This window comes from Alexandromys fortis, unplaced genomic scaffold, assembly GCF_014885135.2.
Source record: "Alexandromys fortis isolate MF-2015 unplaced genomic scaffold, M_Fortis_MF-2015_v1.1 scaffold_62, whole genome shotgun sequence".
NCBI classification, from domain to species: Eukaryota; Metazoa; Chordata; class Mammalia; order Rodentia; family Cricetidae; genus Alexandromys; species Alexandromys fortis.
In genome coordinates this window covers 1,361,313-1,379,127 of record NW_026067942.1, presented here as the reverse complement: position 1 = coordinate 1,379,127, position 17,815 = coordinate 1,361,313, and the positions used below count along the sequence as shown (strand labels likewise).

The window sequence follows — 17,815 nt, the reverse complement described above, 5'->3', positions numbered from 1 at the left end:
GGCCATTTGTTCCTCAGGAATGCTAGACACCTTGGCTTTTACATGTTTGTTTGTTTATTGGTTGGTTGGTTGGTTGGTTGGTTGGTTGGTTGGTTGGTTGGTTGGTTGATGGTTTAATGCAGGTCTCACTATGTAGCCCTGCCTATCTTGGAACTCACAAAGATCTTCCTGCCTCTGCTTCTCAAGTGTTTAGGGTAAAGGCGTGTACCATCAGGCCTAGTCACCTAGTTTTTTGAGACACTATTTTTTTTCTCTTAGTGGCCTGGAACTTTCCTGTCCAAGACCTGGCCAAGGGATTCTTCTGTCTCTGCCTCCCTAGTGTTGAGATTACAAGAGCAAGCCTCTGTGCCTGGCTTTGTAATAGGCAGTGAGCTCAGGTCCTCATGCCTGCAAGAAAAATAGTTTTAACCACAGAGCCCTCTGCCCAGCTTTACTAAAGGCTCTATTTTCCCAGCCTCCTGAGACTACAACAGACTTTGGGGGACTTCATTTAGCATCTATTGTAACTTGTGGGGTACCATCCACTCATGTACCATGGGCACGGAGCCATCTAATGTACAACTCTAGACTGAATAAAGTAAACACAGGAAAGGCAGTGCACTGAAAAACCCACGGTCACATAGGCATGGGCCATGCTTCCAGAGCAAGAATACTTTTCATCCTCTATTTCTGTCATATCAATAATAAATAACAGGACTGTGTGACAGATGTTTGTTTCACTGTGGAGGCTCCAATCCTACCCTGTGTACAGAGTTTGTAATTTGAGCACCCATTCCCAGATTATCTTACTTTAAAGAATATAATACCCTGGTCCTGGGCACACTTGTATCTGAAGCACACACGCAGTTAAAAAGTCCTCCTCCCATGCTGCTTCTGAACACATTCCTCTCTCCTTACATTGTGTTCATGCTGTTATCCTATACTCAACATGGCTCCACTTACAGAAAAGACCCAATTCTATTGCTATTTTTCACAAATGTAGAGTTTATTACTGGGTCAACTTGATAAACTGTAGGACTCAGTACCAGACAGAGGGTAATGCATGCTTTATTTTGTTTCAGGGTGCTGCATTTAGTATACACCACTGTCCTGAACCAAGTGGCCTTTTTATTATGATAAATTCAATGAAAACAAACTTTACAAAGAACCATTGTTTAAGGGCAATCATTTTTTTTTTTTCCTAGAGGGTGGTTTTACCAGGACCTGTTTTCATGGGTCTCAGCATGAGTGAAAAACTATTCACTTTTGGCTTATGTAGAATTTATAGTACAAATGAATTTTGCATTTATCTAAAATCAGATTTTAAATGACAGGGATTCATCAGCCTTTTCAATAAAGAGCCAACTAAAATCTGGTTCGTAACAATTTCTTTGTTAGGGACGTTTGATGTCTTTCTGATAGATCCATATTGTTGAGGGAACTTTGTAAATAAAATGTTTCAATACTTTTTATTACAATGAAACAAAAAACAAATAATGAAACAAAAAACAGTGATTTTTTAAAAATTACTCCAGTTCTTGCTTAGTTTCTTTTGCTTTTTCTATATGTCAGGTGAAAGACATAGCTTACATGTAGCCTTGAGATAATAAATCTAAATTTGACTGGGTCTTATCATCTTGATATTGATATTGATGAACCGCCCATTTTTGTTGACCAACCTGTTGCTAAGAGACAGTTCTCCATGGATCTTCCATGTGTGTGATGTCTTGAAAGCAGAGGCACTGCACTCAGGATCCTCTTTTCAAGGATATCTGAATAAAAGATGTGTATAGAACAGATCTGGAAGATGGAGATGCCCTCTGTGTGTGTATGTGTATCTCCCTCTGTGTCTCTGTCTCTGTCTCTCTCTCTGTCTGTGTGTGTGCATATATGCATGTACAGGCAGATGCTCACAGAAGCCAAAGGTCTACATTTGGTGTCTTTATCATCTGCCACCCTATTTTCTGGGACAAGGGTCTTTCACAGAACGTAAAGCTCATGCACTCAGCTAGGCTGGCTACCAATGAGCTTCATGGATCTGCTGATCTCTGCCTCTCCAGTACTGAAAATACACAGGTGTGTCACTGTGCCTGGATTTTCACACAAATGCAGAGGATCTGAATTTATTTCTTTGTGATTACACAGCAAACACTACCAAAGTTGTACTCTCCCCACTCCTAGAATTTAGCTTCTCGCTTGTAACAGAAACATTTTCACATGAGGGAGCTGGAGACCAAAGCCAGTGCTTCCTTCATGGCAGACAACAACCCTACTGAGCAATACCCAGGAGAGCCCCAATTGGCTGTCTTTGCCTCCCACTGCTAAGCCTCAATGAATCAGCATGAGAAAGTTCTAATAGTTGGCTTCTACTATTGCTGTAAGCAATAAAGTTGGTTTATCTTCTATCCAAAAGATTCTTGCTTTTTGTCAGAACCCTTCAACATGATGGAATAACTTGTCAGTATGAAAATAAATGAAAACCTCATCCACTTTAACTTTTTGGCCCCAATCTTTCAATTTTGATCTAGTTTTTTAAAGTCCTGTTTTACCTTATATGAATTGAGACTTCTTTTTTTTTAATATAATTTTTTTATTGAAAAAAAAAGATTTCCGCCTCCTCCCCGCCTCCCATTTCCCTCCCCCTCCTTCCTCTCCTCTCCCCCCCCCCCCTCTCCAGTCTGAGGGGCAGTCAGGGTTCCCTGCCCTGTGGAAAGTCCAAAGTCCTCCCCGCTCCATCTTGGTCTAGGAAGGTGGACATCCAAACTGGCTAGGCTCCCACAAAGCCAGAACATGAAGTAGGATCAAAACCCAGTGGCATTGTCCTTGGCTTCTCAGCAGCCCTCATTGTCCGCCATATTCAGAGAGTCCGGTTTTATCCCATGGTTTTTTAGTCGCAGTCCAGCTGGCCTTGGTGAGCTCACAATAGATCAGCCCCACTGTCTCCGTGGGTGGGTGCACCCCTCGTGGTCCTGACTTCTTTGCTCATATTTTCCCTCCTTCTGCTCCTCCTTGGGACATTGGGAGCTCAGTCCAGTGCTCCAGTGTGGGTCTCTGTCTCTATCTCCATCCATCGAATTGAGACTTCTTAAAGACAACAATTATCTTCAACAATTGCTTGTTAAAAATGGAAAAAATTCAATGAAGTTCTTCATGAGTAGATTATTGTCATATGCGAATATGTAATCAATCAACCTAATTGACACCTTGAAAACCTTTAAATAGCTTAAATCAGTGTTTCAAAGATTAACAAAAAAAGTAAAATGATTAACTTGTAACTTTCAACTTATGGCTCAAAAAGCCAAATCTATTAATTCAGTTTAGTAGAGAAGTGGGAATCAAATCCACCAAACTGATTTAATAGACTTATTTCAGTTTCATGAGAGGCATGCTTCATGAGAGGACCATGAACACGACAAAAACAGTCACTGGATGGGCTCTGCATTTGGTACCTCAGGATGTAAGCTGCCACTCCCCAGTCTATCAGCTGTGCTCAGGCAGCTCGAAGATGAAGATGATAGTGGACACTCGCTCTTATTCTCTTCCTCTACTCTTAGTAATACACTGTAAACACATCTGAAGAAAAAGTGTTCTCAGGAATGAAATGGATCCAGGCAATAAACTGAAAGATACAAGCAAATAAAGCAAAAGGGCCCAAGGTCCTTGAGTAGGACTTCACTAGGCATGTGTCCAGGAGCCTCTCAGAGAGAAGCACTGCATTGTAAAACTGTGAACACAAATGCCATGTGAGAATGGACTTGATGTTTGATGACTTCACACAACTTATTTAGAGCATTCATGCTCCCTCTGACCTTAATCCAGACGATGCTTCCACTCTTTGATAATCCTTTCTATCTTCCAGTCATGTTCCTTTGAAACGGAAGCATCCCTCTTGCTCTTCTGGTGAATAAAACTTCAGGTGTCTTTTCTTTGTTTTTAGGAAGGAAGCTTTTTTTCCTTTTCTTGCCTCTCACTCTGATTTGGAGACAAGGTGCCCCACTGAGGCATTTCAGTGATGGACATTTAGACTTTTTTTTTTTTCAAGACAGGGCTTCTCTGTAGCTTTAGAGCCTGTCCTGGAACTAGCTCTGGTAGAACAGGTTTGCCTTGAACTCACAAAGATGCCTGCCTCTGCCTCCTGAGTGCTGGGATTAAAGGTGTGTGTCGCCACCACCTAGCTCATTTAGATCATTTTAAAAAAGCAAAACCAAACTCTAATCAGTTTAGGTGCTGGTCCTGAAAGCATCTTTGACCTAGCCTTCTGCATCAGCATCTGCAGAGATGGGGTGACAGGGGACACTTGTAGGCTGAGCCCGCTTGTTTGTTCCCAGCTGCCCAGAGCTGAAATAATCACATAGAAACTGTATTATTTACAACACTGTTTGGCTAATAGCTTAAGCATATATCTAAATAGCTCTTACATTTTAAATTAACCCATTTTTATTATTTTATATTTTACCGTGAGGCTTGTGGTTTACTGGTAAGATTCCCAGATGTCTGACTTCTTTGGCAGTGGCTACATGGCTTTTCACTGACTCCACCTACTTTCTCCCAGCATTCAGTTTAGTTTAGTTTTGCTGCCTAACTCTATTCTGTCCTATCACTGGCCAAAGGAGCTTCTTTATTCATTAACCAACAAAAGCAACACATATACAGAATGACTTCCCATATAAACTCCCCTTTTTTGTTTCAATAAAAAGGTAGGGTGGGGTTTTAACTTTAACATAGTACAAATTACATATAACAAAACAGCTATTAAGCAAGAATTATAGTTATAATATTTATATCTACTTTATCTTTTACTATAACTAAGGAAAACTGTTACTATAACTATTTCTTAACTCCATCAAAAACTATAGAAGGATATAATATTACCTAAGTTAACAGGGAGTGCATTGTAAGCAACTTCAAAAACTCTAGAATTGACAGAGATATCTTGCTGCCTAGACAGTCACCCAAAGTTCTTCTATAACATTGGAGCAACCATCTTCAGTCTACAGGCCCATAGTTTTGGCAAATTTTCCTATGAAGCAGGAAATTTTATGGACAGTTCCACCTATATTGGCAGTTTGTCAGTCACTTTTTTTATATCCTGCACAATGTCTGACAGATTCTTTCCTTCATGAAGCAGGAACTCTGAAGGATGGTCTCACCTTTAGGCAAGTTCAGCAGTCATTTCTCTGTGGATTCTGCATGTCCAGTTCATAGAGCATAAAATAAAGCAGTCCAGGCAGGAGCAGTTTCTTGCCCAAATGTCTAACAAACTCTATAAGGAGTATTTGATGCCCATCGTCCTCTTGAAGTAATTGGTGCTGTCAGGAGCAGATGTGTCTCACTGTCATCAAAAGTCCTAAGTTTTTAAAACATTTTAAATGTCATATTCTGTAGTCTTTGAAAGGTTTGAAGAATAATTATCCATCTGAAATATATCTCTGTACATCTAGAAAACCTAACTAACATGACTACAAGCTTGACTGTTATAGATGATTATCTACTAACTGTATTTCTTAATTATACATTGCATTTTTAAATGAGCTGCACAAACACACTATCAATCAAGAGCAGAAATATACATATAACTAAACTGACATTAAATTTGTATCAATAAACCAAGATCCATACCAATGCAAATCTCTATAGCATGTCCCCCTTACAATGTAAACAAACACTTATAAACAATATTTGGGAATTTCCTACATCAGACACTCATATTCCCCACCTCCGAGACTCTGCTTTGGGACCTTGAAGGATGCCAGATTTCATTTCTCTCCAGAATGGACATAGATAACCACCCCTAGCTTTCTTCCTGTTTTTGTTTTCAGTTCTATTCACAGGGGAATCAAAAAACCATCTGGCTGCCAATAAATGTTGTGATCCACTAAACATCTCCACAAAATAACTTATTTTTTCTAAGTAAGAGGTGTGGCTAGGATGAGTCAAAAAAAAACTCATTGCTATGGCCCTCTTCTTAATGTCTCCTGTCTGCACCAAGAAGCTCATGAATTTAACATTGTCAGAAAGGAAAGGACTTGTTCGCTAAATAAGACCCATCAACCAAGTGCAAGAAGACCATTTTCCTTTTTCTTTTCCTTTTTCCTTTTCTCTTTGTTGTTCCCTATTAAAGGATTAAGGTTCTCCTTGATACATAGTTGAAAATAAAATGACCAGACCCTTGAGCACCCTTCTCAAGAGCAGCCAAAAGAAAGGCATTTTTTAAAAAAAAAAAAAGTCATTTGGCAGAAACACACTCCTATTCCCATGGAAAAGAAAAAATAAAATAAGAAACTGAGCTTGTTGCTCATCCGAGGGCCATGTGGGTCCCAAAGAGACTTTATAGCAAACATGTGCTTCCTGTGATCTCAGGGTGACCACTGTTCAACTGGTCCAGTCAGCAAACAGAGGAAAGTCAAATTTCACAGGGTGATCTCTCCAGAAAGAAAGCTTGGCTGAACATGTTGAGAACATGGCCCAGCTGGTGCCTTGCTGTATGTGGGGTACTGAATACACCCTCTGGGCCCTAGGCCAGCGATTACTACCAGCAGCCTCGGCATGCAGGCAGGGCAGGCAAGCAGGGCAGGTTGGGAGGGAGAGGCCATTGTGAAGAAAGTGAGAACCTTGGCCAAAGTCAAAGGGAAGTAGCCAGCCCAACTTGGTTGGGGTCAATGCGTATGGGTCTGTAAATCTCCTTCATGGATCATTAGTGCTGAAAGAAGTCTCTGGAGGTTATTCAGTGGACTCCTCAGCTTCCCTGGGTCACTTCATCACATGGCTTCCCTTCCAGGTCTGATAGATTTTCAAGAAAAAACTCACGCTACATTTCTCTTCTCTCTTCTCCCAGCTCTCCCTCTTCGCTCTCTTCCTGTCCTTCTTTCCTGTATATCTCCCTCCCTTCCCTCTTTCCTTTCTTCCTTGGCTCCTTTCTATCTTCTCAATTTCCTGCTTCCTTCTTGAGTGGGTGTATATGTTACAATAAGGTAAAAGATCAAAAAACAAGTAAAAATCATCAGGTTTGGTTACTGTACAACCCCTATCACGTGTGGGAGTGCATGCCAGTCACGTTGCAAATATGCAAAAAAGCCAGAGGGAATGAATGAATCTGTGTAAAGTATTTTATAGCCACCTCTGGCAAAGCACCTAGGTCCACATGTTTATTCAACAACATTTGCTTGAGGACCCAGTATCTTCCAAGTTTCCTTGTGTACTGAGGAAGGATCTAAGCAGCTGAGATGGCCTTCATCATGTATTTCACCCACCTATCTTCCACCAGAGCGTGAGCTGTGAGTGCACCAGATATATATGTGGTGCACAGTCATACCTGCAGGCACAGCATTCATATACACAAAATAAAAAGTGAGAAAGAAGTAAGCAAGGGGTTGGTAGGACCATGAGATTTGGATCTTGACTTCATACCATTGTTGATACAGGGAAACAAGTGAGGCATAGACCGCGCAAGGAGATGAGACAAGAGAGGTGTGAACAGTGAATGAGAGGTGTGAACAGTGAATGGGAGGTGTAGACAGTGAATGAGAGGTGTGAACAGTAAATGATAGGTGTGAACAGTAAATGATAGGTGTGAACAGTGAGTGAAAGGTGTGAGCAGTGAATGGGAGCAAACCATCCACTGAGCATGCACCATGACAGCCAATGAAAGTTCCTCAGAGTTGATGGCTGAGAAGATAAGTGTGCATGTGTACATGCTTATATGTGTTGGGCACATATTTGCATACACGTGTATATATCAATGTGTGTGCACGTATGTGTTCATATACAGCTATCAATGTGCTTGAGTTGCATGGGTGGGTACACATGTATATGAGTGTGGTATGCAACCAACAAGATGGTCACATGACAACAGGAATAGTGACACACTCTGGGAACACAGAGTTCTACATCAATATGGCACACATAATGCATTTTGAGCAATATCATTTAAACTAACATGTATCTTTTAAGCATCTACGTATAATCTTATTAACCTTGTCACTTTTTTTCAAGGGCCTGATGGACATATATTGTCTTTTAATCTAAAAATAAAATGACAGGGAGAAATGGTGGCATCACCTTGGAAATGCCTCCATCTGCACTCTGCTCAGATAACAACTAGAATCTTCTTGGAGAAAACTAGAGACAGATAGTCCATTTCCCAGGTATCTTTTGACCTTCCCTGCCACTGCAGGGTTTCTAGGAGAGTTTAAGCAAAAGTTACTGTTTGTCAAAATCCATTTTCCATGGCAGAATGTTTACATGGAAACATCGTGCCTTCAGACTAATTAGTGTGATTACACATGGCTTCTAACCAAGGCTGGATAGGAACTGGGTGACGGTGTCTTGTTTTCAAATGATTTCTCTTGCTGGCAGTGGATGCTGACATTTTCAGTTCATGTTGCTGAAGCCCTGGGCTGAACTCCATATGCACGGCCTGCCACACTGTACATGTTTTCAATCAGTCATACAAGACTGCTCTTCTCTCTTTTTTTTTCAATGTCAAAACTTAACCCACACATAGCCTCAAGAGGCACAAAGATGCCTAAGCCACAACGCTGAGTTGTACGGCCTAATATCCATGTAATGACGGGACTGGCTGCAGGGCACATTTGGAAATAATCTTCAGCCTCTGGGATTAAGACCAAGGGCAGGAAATAATAAAGCTGTGTGAAACTATACCACCTCCTCCTTCTGCTCCCAGCATTCTGCACTATTGGGTTGGGAATATCTGAGTTCCACGGGAGCCAAGGAAATGTTAAGCAATTCTCAAAGACAGAAGAGCATACAGCTCAGCTATGAGTGAGCATCTCAGAGAGTGAAGTGGAGGCAACAGCGGGAGAGGGAGGGGAAGCCACAACTGAGGTTCAGATGTTGGAGGTCTGTAAACATCTCATCAAGCAAATAGACAAGGGAAATGCTTTCCTGAGTAGCATGCACTTAACCCAGGGAACTTAATGACACATGATTTTTATGGAGCCAAGGAACTCAGTAACATTTGTCAAAGGGTTGGACACTGGTGAATACAGAGACCATCTGTGGCTCAGCTAAGTGGGCTGAATGCAGCAAGGCTGGCCTTTCCGCTGCCATACACCACAGATACCGTCTCTGGCTGAGTGTCTTCAGGAAGAGGAAGAGCCCAGTGGGTCAGGGACTATCTGTTCATTCAGCTCTGCATTGTTAGCCAATCACAAATAAAAGAGAGACCAGACCAGGAGACCTCCTAATCTTTCCCATGGTTGTCATAAGTCTGAAGGTCTCCCTGCTTGACCTGTTAGTGGATTCTGTAAAGCTGCCACTCTCCTTCTGTGCTGCCACCTGCCACCCGTGTGTTTTCCCACCTTCTCTGGTCCATAGTCAACCAGAGCGTATTTGCTAGTGATTGGGCTTGATCAGGTATATGGGATTCTGACATGGATTTACAGATGTAAAGTACATTTTCTCATGACTTTCTCATTTGCTAATACATTCTAATCAGAAGTACCTATAAATGGCTAATCATTAGCACAAAAAGATTTAATCTGATCCATAAATACAAGTAACACAGAAGAAATGAATGTTCATAATCAAAAAGAGATAGCAAGAGAGTCACAGGGACAACAATCTCTATCCGGAATGTCCCCAGGCACTCTTGATCGTGTGTTGTTCAAGTAGCAAAGTCTGTCACAGACTGGCTGATGCCTGATAAGACCCAGTTGCTGCACAGAATGCCCATTGACCACTTTCGTCCCCAGCCTATCCATTTTTCTGACAGTAAATGTTCTTGTAAGAGGCATATAAACACATCAAAATGTTGTTGCTGAGTTTGGCAAAACAGCAAAGCATGACTGTATTTTCTGTCTTATTCCCCAAAGGCATTCTAAAGTGTTTTAAAGCGAAACAGAAGACAGCTTTCATCTACCAAGAGCCCCCAGTGAAGCACAGGTCATCGAGCTGGTCAAACAACTGGTTGGGAGCTTGAGTGAACAGATCTTAAACACATCACTTATGAACATACCGTCATCCACGAAGCAGTGTCTAGTAGCGGGAGTTTAGCCACAATATTTATCATCAACCAGACTTTCAGAAACACAGCAAAGAGTCACTTCCAACTTCCACATGGGAAGGGGTACCCAGGGATTTATGGCTTTTGATAACTTCTAGTCCTAATTTCACAAGTACGGAGCATTTAAAGCTCCAATTCAAGTGTCACTGCTGTCCCTTCATTGATAGGAACAATATAGGGTCTCTGAGTTATACCCGCCGTACTCAACAGAGGAAGCACCTGAAAGAAAGGCTCACGGACTGCAGGCGCCCAGGTCTGAGGTGGAAGACCGTCTATCAGTTCTGCTGACTTGGCATAGATTGGTTTCTTAATCGCTTTTAGCACCAGTCGCTGCATTTATAAGTTGAGATAGCAACTTATATTTTTAGTGAGAGTTGTGTGTGTGTGTGTGTGTGTGTGTGTGTGCATGGCAGTGGTCAGCCAAAGGTAATTACCAGGTTTTTTTCCTCATTCGTCTTAGTTTCTGAGACATGATCTCTCTCTAAAACCTGAAACGGACAGATTCGTCTAGGCTGGTTGTCTAGTGAGTTCCAAGGACAGTTCTTTTTCTGTCTCCCCAGCAGCCGTGCTCCCACGACCAGTTTCTTTACGTGTCTTCTGGGTTGAACTTGGGCCCTGATCAGTTAACACCTAACCAATTGATCCATCTCCCAGACTCCCCCACAGAACTACTTTTGGATTTTTCTTCCAAATGGCATAAAGAAGCTGCTGAGCATTCAGTGAAAGCCATCTTGATTGTTAGTACTCTCTCTCTCTTCTGTGAATTTCTTTTTATTTTACAGTACTGAGGTCAAACCCAGGGCCTTGCATGTGCTCGGCAAAGCCTCCACCAAGGAACCACATCTCCAACACTAATCCCAGAACATTTTAACAGGCATGTCTTCCCAGACCAATACCTGCTGAACAGAAACCCTGGAGATGTATATTCTCAGTAAGCCCTTGTTCCTTGTCATCCTCATTAGCCCAGGTTAGACTCCATCCATGTTATGTCTGTCTTTCCACTTCCTAGATGGCTTTTCTCAATCTCCCCTCCTTTTGACAGTGAGGTATATATAATATTGTGTCACCACCTTATCACCGTTGATATCATTTCTCAAATACAATATACATCCTGTCATTCTTTTGCTCACGAAAGTTCAGTTGTTCCTTCTACCAGACAACATCAATATTTACTTCGAATTCCAACCACAATGGTATGGTTCAGACCAACTGTCACTGTTGCCATAAGAAACTCATAAGAAAATCAGACTTAAGATAACAGACAGTAACGGCAAAGATTGACAGGTTGCCCACACAGGAATAGGTCAAGAAAAGTAATTACAATAAGAATGTAGGGCTCTCTAAACCCAGTCTATTGCCTTGGGGCATTTGCTGGATCCTTATAGGGGCATCCCAGGTACAGCATCAAAGATAGAGCTGTCATTCAGAGAGCCTGGGGCTACCGGAGCTTGAAGAGCAGTGTGTGGCGAAGACAGCCACAGTGAAGAGGAGTACCACAGTCCAGAGAGCTGCACACGGGATCCTGCAATGCCTGTCTGATGAATAAAACCACAGAGAGGGAGACTCCGAAGGGCTGGGAAGGACAGACATTGGAAAACACGGAACTCTTGGGAGCTCAAGGACTTCTAACTCTTGACACAGCTTTGGGAAGCCTTTATGTTCAGACTAACAGGGCAGAGAAACTCAGTGTTGAACATAACCATTTGGAAGGAGCCTGGAAAGATGCACTTCAGTGGGGCACACCTTTAATCCCAGCACTCGGGAGTCAGAGTCAGGCGGATCTCAGTGAGTTTGAGACCAGTGGTCTACAGAGTGAGTTCCAGGACAGGTTTCAAAGCTACAGAGAAACCCTGTCTTGAAAAACCAAAAAACTCCTCTCCACACTTGCCCTTAGGTTCTGGCGACATGGCTAAACACACCAAGAAGGTCGTTATCATCAGGAAATATGGGACCTGCTATGGTGCCTCCCTGTGGAAAATGGTGAAGAAAATTGAAATCAGCCAGCACTCCAATCACACATGCTCCTTCTGTGGCAAGTCCAAGATGAAGAGCCATCGGCATCTGGCACTGTGGTTCCTACATGAAAACAGTGGCTGGCAGGGCCTGGACCTACAACACTACTCTGCTGTCACAGTGAAGTCTGCCATCAGAAGACTCAAGGAGCTGGAAGACTAGCAGAAGTGCTACCATTTGAGATCCAAGCCTACTCAACAATGCACAGCCAACTAAATATATGAGTTAATTTACATTAAAAAAATTACTACACTGGAAAGCCGCAGAAGATACATCCAAAATGACTTTGGGGTAATGCTAAGAGGAAATGCTAACACCCCAATAACGTCAGTATTTCATACACACACACACACACACACACACACACACACACTACTCTGGAAAAGAAGAAAACAGAATCTAGACATTTAACACCCAAGTTACTAGGTCTAGAATCTAATCAAATGCTCATGCCATGTGAAGAAACAAGAAGCTAGTACTCACAAGCAAGAGACAGTGCCCAGAAGAAGCCAGACGAGAGAGAGAAAATGGGTTTTAACAAACAAAGTCTTTTTTTTCTTTTTTAAAATATTTATTTATTTATTACATATACAATATTCTGTCTGTGTGTATGCCTGCAGGCCAGAAGAGGGCATCAGACCTCATTACAGATGGTTGTGAGCCACCATGTAGTTGCTGGGAATTGACCTTTGGAAGAGTAGGCAATTCTCTTAACCACTGAGCCATCTCTCCAGCCCCAAACAAAGTCTTTAAAGCGACTGTGGATAGCTTCAAGGGTGTAAAGAAAACAGGAACATAACACAGAATGAAATGGAGAGTGTCAGAAAACCATGAAACTGAAATAATCAGCATATGAAACTTTAAAATCACTATATGTATACAGGAGCAGACTCGGCACTTTAGAGGAAAGATCACTGAACTTGTCAAAAGGACAACAGAAGGATGCAAACAGAAATAGATGTGTGGAGTGGAGCTAGAAGGTAATAGATAGGTCTCCAGAGAAAAATGTAGTGATATTTTGTTTGTGTTTTAACAAATAAAGCTTGCCTGAAGATCAGAGTGCAGGGCCAAGTCACTAGAGGCCAGGCAGTGGTGGCACACACCTTTAAACTCAGGACTTGAGGGACAGATGGATCTCTGTTGTTAGTTCAAGGCCATCCTGGGCTCCATGAAACTGATCCAGTCTAAAAGTGAAACAGAGCTCACAAAAAGGTGATCCCAGCACTTGGGATCTCATGCCTTTAATCACAGCACTCCAAAGGTAGAGACAGGAGTGATATGGCTGGGTGGAGAGAGGACTATAAGGCAGGAGGAAACAGGAGCTCAACGCACTCTAAGAAGCAGTGCAGTCTGAGGATGAAGTCTGTGGACCCAGTCTGAGGATGCAGTCTGAGGATGCAGTCTGAGGATGCAGTCTGAGGATGCAATCTGAGAATGCAGTCTGTGGATGCAATCTGTGGATGCAATCTGAGGAGTCAGTCTGAGGATGCAGTCTGAGGATGCAGTCTGAGGATGCAGTCTAAAAGCAGGATCGCCCTTTTGGCCTGAGCATTGGTAGAGGTAAGCACTCTCTAGTGGCTGACCTATCTGTTTCTCTGATTTTTCAGCATTAATCTCTATATCTGACTCTGGGTTTTTATTACTAAGACCAGTTAGAATTTGTACTACAGAAAATAAAAACCAAAGAACTCAAATTAGACTAAAGCAGTAAATCACCAATACCATAAGATTGGGTGAGAAAAATAAATAAATAAAATTAAAAAAAGCCATTTGACCAGAACAACAGATACCAGTGTACCTCACAATCAAAAGAATACAACAAATGACACAGAAAGGAATATAAGGGGAGCTAGAAATACAAGAAATAGCATGTCACATACCGGCATCCATGTTCATTGCTATACTAGTCACTAGAGCTGGGGAAAGAATTAGCCTTAAATAAAGAAAGAAAATGTGGTCCATATACACAACAGAGTTCTATTCGGCCATAAAAATAGTGAAGTTGTGATATTTGTAGAAAAATGGATGGAAATTAGATTAACCGAATTAACCCAGGCTCAGAAAAAAAATGCCTAGATTTTGGTGTGTGTGTGTTGTTGATATGGACATCAAACTAAAGGATTACAAGAAAGGTTAAACAAAGAGGTCTTAAAAAGTGGGAGGGATAAAGGAGGTTAATAGGATACATATGCTATGGAAGAAAAATGGGGTTACTTGGAAGAGGATGAGAGCCAGCAAAAGGCCAAACAAGATAAGAAGGAGAGTGGGGGAGGAAGACCAACAACAAAGTACTTTAAAATGTCATAATGAAGCTCATTACTTTGCATGCTCACTTAAAAATAAAACAAATAAAGTAACTGAAAGATATTAAAACAAGCTGGATAACAAAAGAAAGAATGCACATACATGATTTAACCAAGTCTATCCATACTGTTAGTCACTGGTAAATATGACAGGCAGTGTTAAAGAATGCTGAGACCAGTTCTAGGTGGAGGGCAAGTTTACTCAAAGAAATAACCAGATAAGAGTATAAAGGGCTATTTCATTTATCCTTTTTAAGGAATATACTTAACTCTTTAAAGACAATACAATAATAAAGCACTGAATGGATCAACACATAAGCACAAGTGAAATCTGTAGACAAGAGAACAAGGGAAGATGCAAGAAACTAGATGAATACTGTTTTAAATTCTTACATTAAAGATGGCGTTATAGAGTGCTGGGGACATGTAGATCATCATAAGTGACAGAGGCATGTTGTGAACCCCAGTGCAGGCCCGTCTCAATACCTTTTCTCCAGTGTCAGAAGTACATTTGTACTATGGACTGTGGAAACTCTTAACCACATGAGTCTTAATGAGGTCCAGTCCTGTGGGTCGTGTAAGCTCAGGATTGAACTAAGGAAAAGTGGGTAGTGGCTAGTGCCCTAGGCAAGGCAGCCTATAATAACTGCTAAAAACAAAACAACATTAAGTAAAAAACATACAAAGATGCATTAGCCAATAACACAATAAAAGTCATAAAAGGAAATACTAAAATCATCCCAAGAAAGAGGAAAAATAACAGGAAACAATGAACAGAAGAGTAGCAGGCTAATCAAATTGTGTCTATGATTACTTAAATATAAATGAATCGGGCTTTCTGTTATAAGGCAGCTTTGTTAGATTACAACAAACATCAAGACCTGATTGAACCAGCTATTATTTTAGAAGTAGACAAGAGAAAAATAAATATTACCAGTGATAAAGTAGGATGTTGAGAAATGAGATAGCTTAGTAGATAAAGTTCTGTGACACATGCATGAACACTCCTGTTTAATGCCTAGAACAACACAAAAAGTTGGACATGGGGGAACACACCTGTGATCCTTGGGTTGGGAGACAGAGAGATGGGGGGACTGGGGGGGTGTGACTTCTCAGAGCTTTCTGCCCAGACAGCCTGACCTAATACACAAGCTTCAGTTCCCAGGGAAAGACCTGGTCTCAAAGCAACAAGGTGGACCATGCCTGAGGCATGACACTGGAGGCTGATGTCTGGCGTTCACAGGCATGTGCACCTGCACACACATGAGTGCTTCCACCATACACATATAACACACACACATAAACAAAATCAAAATCAATGTGAACGGGCTAGAGCTGGCATATGCTGCTCCTGTAGAGGGGCTGCTTTAGTTGCCAGCATCTGCTGGGTGGCTCACAATCACCCGCAATTCCAGCTTCAGGGGAGCTGATGCCCACTCTGGCCTCTGCAGGCGCTGCACTCACTGGCTCACATTTGTATTCACATGTGTGTGCTCTCTCTCTCACACACACAAATAATGAAAAATAAAAAAATAAAATAAAAAGAAGAATGTTAAATAATAGCAAAAGAATCACTCAAGAGACTTTGGCTAAGCTACAAATGGAAATATTACCTTCTTACAAGACCACATGGAAAACTCACCAAGGTGGACCATCTGGCACACAATAAAATATGTCTCTATAAATTTAAAAGGATTGAAACCAGAGTATGTTTTCTGACCACAATGGTATTAAGTTAGAAATCAAAACCAGAAAGCTATCTGCCAACTCCTTAGATACTTGGGAGCTAAGCAGTGTGCTCTAAAATAACCACACGACAAGGGAGAAAACAGGAGGAAAACCTAAAAATATTTTGAATTGATGAAAATGAAAATATGTCAGAATTCATTAGATGATACAAGCAAAATGCTTAGAATATTTGAACTCAAACTTTCTACTTTCTATAACTCCCCTTTTCAGTCTTAAAAATTATTGACAACCCTAATGAGGTTATGTCATTTTTCACTCTGAAAAGAATTAAAATTGAGAGCTTAAAAATATACTTAATAAATTTAGAGATTAAAATAACAAGGCTGCTGTTGATTAGTACATCTTAAATTTTTATAAATATATCTTCTTATGAATTGATGAAAAGGATACTGTTTCACTTTTTCTATATTCTTTAGTCTTGTCTTTTAAAATACCATTCCACTTTCACATCTGTGTTGCCTCCAATCTATTGTCATATTTTATTTGGGTTGAAATGTGTGAAGAAAAACCAGCCTTCCGCAGACTTCTTGTAATAAAGGTTTGGTGTACCTAATAGTTCTTAGGGTAGCTATAGATAGTAGTTGGATCACCTGGGCCATTTGCTCCTATGAGAGATTTTTCAGGGGCTCTTCCTTAATAAAACCTTATTTTCCTTAGCCAACAATGAATCCCCAGTCTAGAAAATCATATTTTTCTTAACCAAGAGTGAATCCACAGACTCTCATTTTGTGTGAAAACAAAAGCAAAACTTCTTCTCCACAGTAACATATCTTTGACTTAAATTTTGAAGTCAAGGCATTTTCAAAATATATAGGTTGAATTAATCCAGCAGCATTTATAATCAAATGTCTTTTAGCAGCTATTGCTCCTTCATAAGCAGTCAAACAATCTAAAGACAACACAATAACGTGCAGTATTCAGATTCTCTGTGCATTTTCCATCTTTATATGGATGCTAAGCTGGGACAGATGGGATCTGAGAGTGCTATTTTTTTCTCCTAAACCCAGGTGGCTAGGTTTGAGTCCAACTCTGGCCTGTGATGATGGCTAAAAAGCCTCAGGCAAATGCTTTTTCATGAATTTGTGCCCCACATTGGGCAACAAAATGAAGCATGATTAATAAAAACTCAGAGAGAGAAATTGGGGTTCAACCTACAAATCTGAAAACATGGAATTACTCAGTGATAAAGGTAAAAAGTCTACCAAGCTGATGAAAGCCATGGATGCACACTAATGCATTCTGCTGAGGGAATGAAGCAACGGGTAAAGGGATATTGGGTGTTCCTGTTTGTAGGACACTCTGGCAGAGGCAAAACTACAGGAATAATCAGCCTATCCCTGGTTGCCCAGGGGACACAATGGGACATTGGTGGGATGGTGGTGAATCTGCTCCACACTGCAATGGTTGATCCATGACAGTGCTTTTTTGTAAAAACTCACGAAGCACTATAGCACTGTACATGGGCTTCAATATATAGAATAGTTGTTAAAACAACCGTGTAGCAGAGTGGTGGTCCTGGGATTTAATGCAGACTACTGTAGAAGCAACACAGCGTCAAAGAAACCAGAAGCAACATTATCAAACAGAGCAAGAGAGATTGTCTATTTCCATCCATTTGCCTGCAAACTTCAAGAAGTCCTTGTTTTTTACTGCTGAGTAGTACTCTAATATGTATATATTCCATACTTTCTTCATCCATTCTTCAATTGAAGGGCATCTAGGTTGTTTCCAGGTTCTGGCTATTACA

At 41.1% G+C, this 17,815-nt stretch overlaps 1 long non-coding RNA gene and 1 pseudogene across 2 annotated transcripts in view; one reads left to right on the top strand and one right to left on the bottom strand.

Annotated features, from left to right (window-relative positions):
- The window catches only part of LOC126505367 (uncharacterized), a 340,557-nt gene that overhangs the window by 272,729 nt on the left and 50,013 nt on the right, over nucleotides 1–17,815 (bottom strand). The gene's annotated exons all lie outside the window — the stretch shown is intronic.
- On the top strand, nucleotides 11,909–12,178 carry LOC126505366 (60S ribosomal protein L37a-like; annotated as a pseudogene).